Source organism: Pteropus medius, unplaced genomic scaffold (genome assembly GCF_902729225.1).
Source record: "Pteropus medius unplaced genomic scaffold, Ma_sr-lr_union100, whole genome shotgun sequence".
In the NCBI taxonomy this organism is placed as follows: Eukaryota; Metazoa; Chordata; class Mammalia; order Chiroptera; family Pteropodidae; genus Pteropus; species Pteropus medius.
In genome coordinates, this window is record NW_024351729.1 from 8939204 (window position 1) to 8948554 (window position 9351).

A 9351-nucleotide genomic window follows, 5' to 3' on the forward strand; every position below is an offset into this window, starting at 1 on the left:
ACCTTTTAAATCAGATCACCATTTTATGTACAGGAGAGCGTTCTGTGAGGTGGTTAGTTTAAGTGGCCAGCTATCAGGGCAGCTTTCACTTCTGGGCTGGCCTCGGAGGCAAAGTACTGCTGGAGTGGACTTGAGCTGGATTCCAGTTGGTTGAAATGAACAGTATGTGCTGCTCTTTCATCAAAACTAGAACTGCCTTTTCACATACAGGAAGAGGCTACTAGATTCAATGGTGTCATAGAAATAAGCAACGCAAGAGTCTCGAGGCCAACTGATTTATCTTTCAACAAGCTCCTATTTACAGCATATTCGTCGGTGTCTATTCCAAGTTCTTCCTGTTGTTAACATCTCAGGATACTCAGTATTGGGTGGTAGGAAGAGAAAAGGAAGGAAAAGATGCACACCAGCTAGACTTGTTTTGAATTCCACATGTAGGCTCCAACTGACTTTTGAGAAATTCTAAAGAGCAAGTTCCTAGAACTTTTTTCTCTAGAAATGTTAGCTTAATGGTGTTCTGCAACTGATTGCTGCCAAGCCTAAATTACACTCTCTCAAAGCATAATACCAACCGCTCACAAGAAGTAAAAAGAAAAATCAGCAAAGCAGACTTCCTGTCTTGATCTCCTTGATTACTGGACTTCTATACATCAAACCTGTAGAAATGAACACTTAACCATCTGCCACCATCTTTAAGGTCACCTCGTACTCTTTTCTAAGTTTGGTCATTCTCATATAACAGTGTTATTGTCACATAAGGTAATGCATCCCCAGAATAAAAAGATTTTCTAATATTTGAATGTGACACAAAATGTTTTGGATAGTTAGCCTTTCCTCTTTCCACTGTTTTTAAAAATTGCATTGAGTATTTTAAAATTTATTCAGTCATTCAATCAATAACTATTTGTTGAATACTCACTCTGAGACAGGCTCCAGAGATATAAGGGAGAATAAGACACAATCCTGCATTCTCAGGAAGGTCCTCCAGCACTAGCGCTCAAGGAAAAGGAGAGAGAGAGAAAAACTGTCAGGAAAAGTCAGCTGGTGAGGCTACCTCGGCCATTTGTTGAATATTTCAGAAAGAAAGCAAAGCCACAGCAAGTTCAAAATACATTACATTTTTAGTCAATAGAGATAGGTTTAAATTTTTTAAAAGCTAGTTGCAACGGACAAGTCCTAGAGAGCTGTCAGGATTAAGGTTGCCATTTACAGTTGTGTTGGTTGTGCGCTGATGGAGTGCCGGGGTGAAGGGGCCAGTGGGGCTTTGCATCAGTCTGAAAATGCCTCCAATTGGAAGAAGGGATCCTTTCCTTAAATCTCACAAAGGCATTATATGTGTTACCAGTGAACCAGTCAGGATACATACCTTCTTTAGTAGCCCTAGTTTTTAGGTAATTTCATTTCAGATTTTTGTACTAAAATTATTAAATCTTCAAATTTTTATATCATGCTCATTCAGTTCGATATCCTGGAAACGAAAGAGGACAACTCTCATAGATTTTGTTGACAGGTCTGTTAGAATAAGTTAGCACACAAAGTAGATACCGTATGTGTTCCATCCACCCTTTTGATACTGAGTATGGATGGGAGAGCATCATTTCTATCACCCGCCTGCAACAACTGTCAGAAAACATCAGTTGGTGAGGCTAACAGGCCATTTGTTGAGTCTTTTCAAAAAGAAAACAAAGCCAAAGCAAGTTCAAAACACATTACACTTTAAGTCAATAGAGGCAGGTTTAAATTTTTTAAAAGAACACAGACTCAGAGAATAAAGCTTTGGGTAAACTCTCTCTCAATGGACATGTTTTCATACTAATATTTGAAATGTTCCAATGTCCTGAACAATCAAAGAAAAAGATTCAAGATAAACGTACCTACAGAGAAAGTTTTAAACATCAACAAATCAGAGGGTTTTCCAATTTAAGCAAACTGTTGCTTCCCTCCCCTCCCCCCAAATCCCTCTGTTTTCTAAGAGAGATGATAAATCGTCCAGATCACCAGTCACAGAATGTTTCAGAAATGGATCCTCATGTTTAGGAAGGGATTGCTATACTCACATGGTAGGCCAGAGGGGCTCCCATACCCTGCTGGTCATTTATGTCTCTGTCTAAATGATTTCAATAAATTGTTGGAATGTTATCTAGAAAGCAAATCCTATGTCTGCAGGTATGCAAAGAAACATTCTGCAGCTACTCTGCTGAAATAGCTGGGATCCGTTTGGAAGACCTTAACTCAGTAGCCTGGGAAATTTCCCGCAAAGACAGGACACAAGGCAAGATATCGTGAATCTCGTCCACCTTTACTGCTAACACCGTGAGCAGTCTTACACAATTGAGGGGCCAGTGTTCTTTGAAGGAATATGATTGCTCTCCTCACTCAGCCCATAGGCTTCTTGCTTCTCTTCCTCTCTGGTGATGGTATACAGGGCTGCATCAACCTCGAAAGAGGTCATATTCTAGAAATGCAGTGATCGCAACCTAAGAGAAATATCATACTATGCTAACACTATAAAATTGTAAAAGGAGAATTTTGCATGACCAGAAAATGAATTATTATTCACAAATTCCTATGTACTCTGGGTTAGACTTGCATATTTGCTCATCACTAACAAAGCACAGAAACAGAGAGCCACTGAAGCAAATATTGAGGGGCTGCAGGATGCATGATGCAGCATCATGAGTAATTCTGTGACCAGTGTTACATGGTTGGTGTTATGGAACTGCAGAGGCCAAAGGATATATATTGTTTCAATACAAATGGCCCTGAAGAGCCATGTCATTGTGAGTAATAACAGTGTTGTTATCTCTTACTTGTGGTGAGACATATGAAAATTAGCCAGGACTTGCACGGTTGACAATAAAGAACATGACAAGATGGTCTCTAGACTTGAACAGGAAAAGACGGAGTCTGGACACTATGAAGAATCTGATTGGACATAAAGAAATAGCACTTGTGTTTCTTCTCCACCCATTTTTTAAAATCCTCATCACTAAATTACTAAACCTCACTTGGACCCATGAGTTTTGTAAGTTTTTTTTATAATCAAATTGTTTATATAGACAAGGGCCCCACAAAAAATATTTACCTGGGTCCTGTGTAGTCTCAGGGTACTCCTGCCTCTGGCTCTTGAGACTGGGAGCACGTTCTTGCCTTCAGTTCCCCTGCGTAGTTTGGTGGGCTGTCTCCGGACTCCCCTTAGGGCTCCCGAAGATGAGGACTGAGCTCCCACCCTTGGAAGGCAGCAGTTTCCGCATTCCCTTTCAGTCTGTCCCCAGAGAGTGGCCTGCTACCATTCTCACAGGATTGGCCTTTGTCGATGCTCACAACTCATTGTATGGACTTGATTTAAGCTTTGGGGATTTAAAAATTATTTAACAATTCATTCAACAAAGGCATTTATTCAGTTCTTGCTATGTACCGGAAAATGTGATCAGCACAAGACTTAAAAAGAAGAATAAGACTAGGTTTGCATCCTCTAAGAGCTCACAGTGTAGTGGGAGACAAATCAATAAGCAGATAGGTTCAACAAACCAATAGGAGCTATCAATCAATAGCTGTATGCAGAGTGTAGATGGAGCACAGAGAGGACTGTGGATTCTACACAGAGCAAGACCTGAGAAGGCTTCATAAAAGTCTCTTTAAACAAATCTTTTTGAACTAAGCTTTGAAAGATGTGTGGGGGATTTACCTGGCCAGAAGAAGGGATAGGAGGAAGGGAAGTGGCCTTCGAGCTCCTAGGTAAGTATCTGGACTGGGCACAAGGCACAGAACACATCAGGGAAGCGTTAAGCAGGCTCTGTGTGGGTGGAGTGCAGGGAGGGGCCCAGTAAGGATGAATCTGGAACAGTGAGAAGAGTCTGAGTTTGCAGCCCCAGAGGAAGCAAAGGTCAGCTTAGTGATGGGGAACCCCACACCAATGTAGATAACTTGTGTGATAGCGTTAGGATGGCGTAATTGTTAGAAATGTTTTAGCTGGAAGAAAATTTGACTCACAGTGAGTTCTTTTTCTCTCCAGCAAGGAGTCTAGACCTAGAAGGCTGCTGGCGTTGGTTGAAAATCAGGGCTTTCAGGGCTGGTGCTTCTGCTCAAGGTATCATGTGAGCATTCAAACAGGAAGAAACAGAAAGAGGAAGCATAGGCAGTGTCTGTACCAGTTTCTTTCCATCCCAGCTGTCAGCTGTTTTTCACCCTTCCCCAAGAGAAGAAAGGCAGCAGGAAGCTGCCTCTGCAGTTTGGGAGACACAGGGAAGAGGGTAATGCAGGCCATCCCCATTCGTGACTTGTGCCCAAGTCAAACTTGCCCCAGGCTTTGATGATGTCCTGTTGCCATTTTGTTCCATTTCGATTTCCCTAGAATTTGAAATAGCAAGAACAAGAGGAATGTATGTATGAAAGGGGCATTTGTAAGAGATCTCATCTCCAGTTGAAGCAACAGAAGCTGTAAGCAAGGAGGCTAAGCACCTTCCTCAGAGGCCTTCATTACATTCATTAGGAATTCAAAATGACAGAATAATAATAATAATAGCTGCTATTATTGAGCAGTTTTCATTGGCCACATGTCAGGTACCACACAAAATGGTCTACATACTTCTCAGCTAATTTCAGATTAGAGTAGATATTATCAGATATTATCACCCATTTTAAATAAGAAAATTGAGACTCAGGGTGCTTCCCTTGCCCAAGACCGTGCAGCTAGCAAGGTGTGAGCTCTGGGTCCCCATATGTGGCCAGCTTCTTGGCCCTCCTGGGTACAACTTTGACCCAGGAAAATCAGGACTCAAAAGTCCATCAATGAGCCGAGACATTTGAGAAAATGCTGCTAACCAGGCCGAGATGCTTCTGACTAATAACTTTTCGCTTAGCCGCCTGTGCTCACAGCTCAACAGCTGAGTATAGAAAGCCTTCTGCATAAACGGCAGACTATTTTTCCCTTTTCCTTTACTTGAATCATCTGAATGATTAGCCCAACTGCATCCTGACCACCAGCTTCTTTTCATTTCTTGTGAATAAACGTGGAGGCCTGACACATGCTAAGTGCTGGCAAGTCCCTGGAATGAAGAAGTCTTGAATAAGTCTCTCTCCATTTCCACATCCACTGTCACCCACCAGAGAAGTATTATTCTGGTTTTTCTACTAAAGTCATAGCATTAACGTTCACTCCCACAAGTCCTTCTATAACATTTTTATATGCTTAAAATAGTATAAATGTTGTCTATAATAATCATAGGAAGACCAGAATAATAAGCATTCTTCTTTAGAAAGAAATTGCAAAAAGGGAAGGGAAGAGATTTTTGCTCTGATTTGGGTGGGTCCTGGGTACTTTGATAGAGTGCTTAGTGGGATTACAGATAGCAAAAGTGGAGCACAATAGCTTCAGAGACCAGAAGGCGAGCCAGGCAAGGTCTCTGCCCTGGCCAAGTGGAAGCACTCATTTCCATCTGCAGCTGTCTCTCCTGGGTTCTGACCAGGCCAGAGGACCGGGCTCAGGCACCCAGGCATTGTTCCAATCATCTGCTGAATAATTGCCCTTAAAAAAAAAATAAATAAATAACAGCTGAATGCTGTTTCGAAGGAGATTATGGGATCTGTTCTGGCCCTCTTTCAATAAAGGACATTTGCTTATCTCCAGAGCTGTTCTTCCATTGGCTCTCCTGGAGGTAGGCATATCATTTAGTGACCTGGTAAATTCCTCGGCAGCCCCTGGATTCCATAATTCTGTTTCCTGTCTAGCAGGTGAAAAGCAAACCTCTTTGCCTTCTTTCGACTTTTCTATGCTGTCATCCTATTCAGCTTTACAGTGTATTGGTTCCCATGGAAACGCCAATGTCCTTGCTGTGGACAGAACTTAATCACAGCCAAAAGGGTGAAATAAAGTACATTTTTATCTTTGGTTGAAATTTGTATCATGATTCATGAAATGGAAGAGAGAAAGTAGAAGAAGAAAAGCAGGAGGGTAAGAAGAATAAGAGGAGCGGGGAGGAAAGAATAAGAGGATGGAGGGGGAAAGGAGGGGCTGGGGTTGACAATAATTCCCTCTGTGTCCATCCAAGAAACTGTTGGAGCGGAGACTGTCAGTTGAAGTGTACTATGTCCCTTACTACAGGCCAGGCTGGGTCTGTCTCAGCTCTCTCAAAGGCTCTATAGAACCAGAGCTGTGGTTGGCCCTGTGGCCTCCTATAGCCTGATGTGATTTGAGAGGCACTTGCCCCAGGCTATCTCCCTCTCGGGCTGGTCACCTTGCATGAGATTCCACCATGAGAGGTCAAGTCCCTTAGAAACACTTTTCAGTCTTGACATAGGTTCCAACACATGAGGTAATAATTTTAGCCATGATCAACTCATATTTTTGCCAGATCCCTTCTCAAGCCCTAGAACCTCCTCCCTCGCCACCCCCCCTGCCCCCACCCCAAGGGCCAGGTGCTCTGGCACTTAGTAATCAATAAAGTTGCAAGTCTCTGAAGAGATACCCACTTCCTCTTCCAGGTTCCTTTACTGCTGACCTTATCAACTGCTTCCTGCCATCTGAGCACCTATTCTGTACATCCACCTACAAGCAGCCTCAGGTTTGTGGAGTTTGAAGCTTACAGGCTTTTGCACTCATTTTAAGAAAAGGATGCAAAATTACAACTATAAAGCTGGTACGAGGTCTTGAAAGGGGCCCGTGCAAAGGAGGGGCTTAAACTTTATTAGCTCTGTGGTAATTCTGTGTCTGTTATCTAATATAATCTTTAAAGCAACACCATGAGGTACATATCTCTTTTAACAGATGAGAAAACTGAGGTTCTGGGAGAGTCATCGAAATTTACTAAAAATTACTAAAAATTTACAAAGAAAAAAACTGACTTAAACCCATAGGTTCAATTGGGACTCCTTGGGATTGATAGGAATAGATCATTGGGGGATATCTCCATAACCAGTCTTTTGGGTTTTTTTTTTTTGCATAAGCGTAAGTTGTAACATGCAGAATCAATCCTACTCTTCCAAAATGTGACTCTCACTTCCCCGTCAAAGCCAACCCAGCTGATGGAATTGGATTTTAGCTGTGGTTGGAGTGCCGGAGAGGGTATCATGTATCCCACTTGCAAATAATTGATCGGCTTCCTGCAATGCATTACGTGCTCTCACCACAGAACAGAGATGGAAACTGAGACCATCAATTGGATGGCTGGTTAATGTCCACAGGCACTGTGCATCTGTGCATCCAGTGTTTCTGGGCTGGATACCAGGACCAGCCTGCAAAGCATTTGGACAGGGTGTTTTCTGGGGTCCTCCTGGTTGCATTGAGGTACATGGATCCTCTCAGATTCACAATGGAACAAGTCTTTATTTTCTTTCCTTTGTCAGTATTAGCAACATTATCCATGCTTCTATTCATATCTGGTTAATTTAAAGTAGATACATTTCCCAATACCCTCACATGCAAAGTTTCTAAGTGTAACTCCTCTGGTGTTGTCTTCAAAATGGTAGAAACTCAAATAAGTCAGGAAAATAGAATATTCTCCCACCTCATTCTCCCCTAAAAACTATAGTAAGCACATCAGAGGAGGGCTATTTAGCAGCATGCCTTACAGCAGGCCAGCTGTCATTCAAAGTGAGCACCAGTGGGGATCCACCCAGGATGAAGTCACAGAAAGCTGGGTGGGAAGAGGAGCCGCCCTCCCCCAAGGCGGGAGCAGGGGTGGGAGGGAGAAATGGGACCCCCGCCCAGAATCCAAATTCATGTATTATGGGAAGTGTTTACATCTGAGGCATGAAATCTCCAGTCCAAATGTTTCCTAAAGCTTTTTGTATACAAAACACTGTTCTCAGTCCCATAATGATAGCACAAGTGTATTAAAAGATTGCTAAGTATTTTAATACTTATGATAAAATTTAATCTATCATCTAATTTATCCCCACAACACCATGAAGAAGGAACAATGGTTCTTCATTTTTACAGATGAGAAAACTGAGGTTCTATGAGATTAAGTAATTCTCAAAGTCACCAAGCTAGTCATGGTGGAGTGAATGCTGAAATCTAGTTTTATTTGACTCTCAAATCATGCTTCAAATCTTAATGACATTTGCGGGGTGCTTACCACGTGCCAATTCCCACGCTAGCAATTTACATAGAGTCTCTATTTGATCTTCACACTGATTTGTAAGGTATTTTATTCCTGTCCTTCAGTGACTCTAGAATTTTGTCTGGAGAGGGGAGTGAGGTAAATGAGAATGAGATATGCATTTTAAAAACTCTAATACAAATCAGAATAAAATAAGTGCTAAAGAAAGATGAAGAGTTGGCCAAGTCGATGGTTCTGGGATGGATTTTTAAGGATAGTTTGGATTTCCCATTGAATTGGAGAAACAGGGGATTCACTCATGGAAACACCCGTGGGGAGAGACAGGGCATGCTTGAGAAATCATGTGTCTAATTATTGAGGTTTGACTGAAGCACGGGTTGTGTATAAGGAATATTTGGCTGGGGAGCTATACTGGCACTGACCACCAGGCCAAAAAATTCTATTAATATGGTAGACAATGACAGAAAGATGATCAGGGCAGAGTGAAACTTTAAAAAAGAAAATGCCAATACTTACTTGGCAGGGGAGATGCCATGATCACGAAGGTGGTTGTCCCAGAGCAAGGCTTATCCATTGCACTCTGGATGTGCCGACCCCTGCGATTTCCCCAAATGTGAGAAACTCGACTGCATCATTTGCAGTAGTGGGGGACTGTGTTCGTGCTCTCCCCTGTTATTAAAAAAAGAAAGAAAGAAAGAAAGAAAGAAAGAAAGAAAGAAAGAAAGAAAGAAAGAAAGAAAGAAAATGCCACAGCATTTGTAGACCAGACCAATGCAATAGTTGGAACAAGAGAAAACCATCTGAATCTTGGTGGGAATAAGGAGGATGGAGGGAAGGGTTATGCAAGAGACACGCCTGAAACATAAGACCTTGTGTTCCCACCCCTGGGGAAAAGACTCACACCAGGACCCCACTGACTCAGCCCAGGTCTTTAACTGGCCCAGGATCTCCACAGCAAGCCAGGAAGTGTCTCTGGAGGAGATCCTTTCTTCTCAAGATGTTGACTCCCTGAAGATGCCTGAAGCCTGCCCCAAATCTCAGGGGTGGCATATCCTCAGTATTGCCTGTGCATTGTTTTGTCCACATCTGTGAGACTAGTCCCTTAAGGGGCAGGGAAGAGAATGAGAGAGCCGAGAGCTTGAGAAATGGTTTGTGGGTCTGGCAAAAATGTTGGCTGTCATAGGACACAAAATCTATATTTTGCAAACATAATTGTTTTACATCTTTCCATATTTTCTTTGTTGTTTTCTTTTTCCTTCTCCCTTTATGTTTTCTGTGGTGGTGCTTTTTT

At 42.3% G+C, this 9351-nt stretch overlaps 1 non-coding gene across 1 annotated transcript; it reads left to right on the forward strand.

Moving 5' to 3' along the window:
* The first annotated feature begins 8568 nt into the window (after nt 1-8568).
* On the forward strand, nt 8569-8732 carry LOC120587898 (U1 spliceosomal RNA). The gene has a single exon (XR_005649088.1). It is a non-coding gene; the product is annotated as a U1 spliceosomal RNA (small nuclear RNA).
* Nucleotides 8733-9351: the final 619 nt, after the last annotated feature.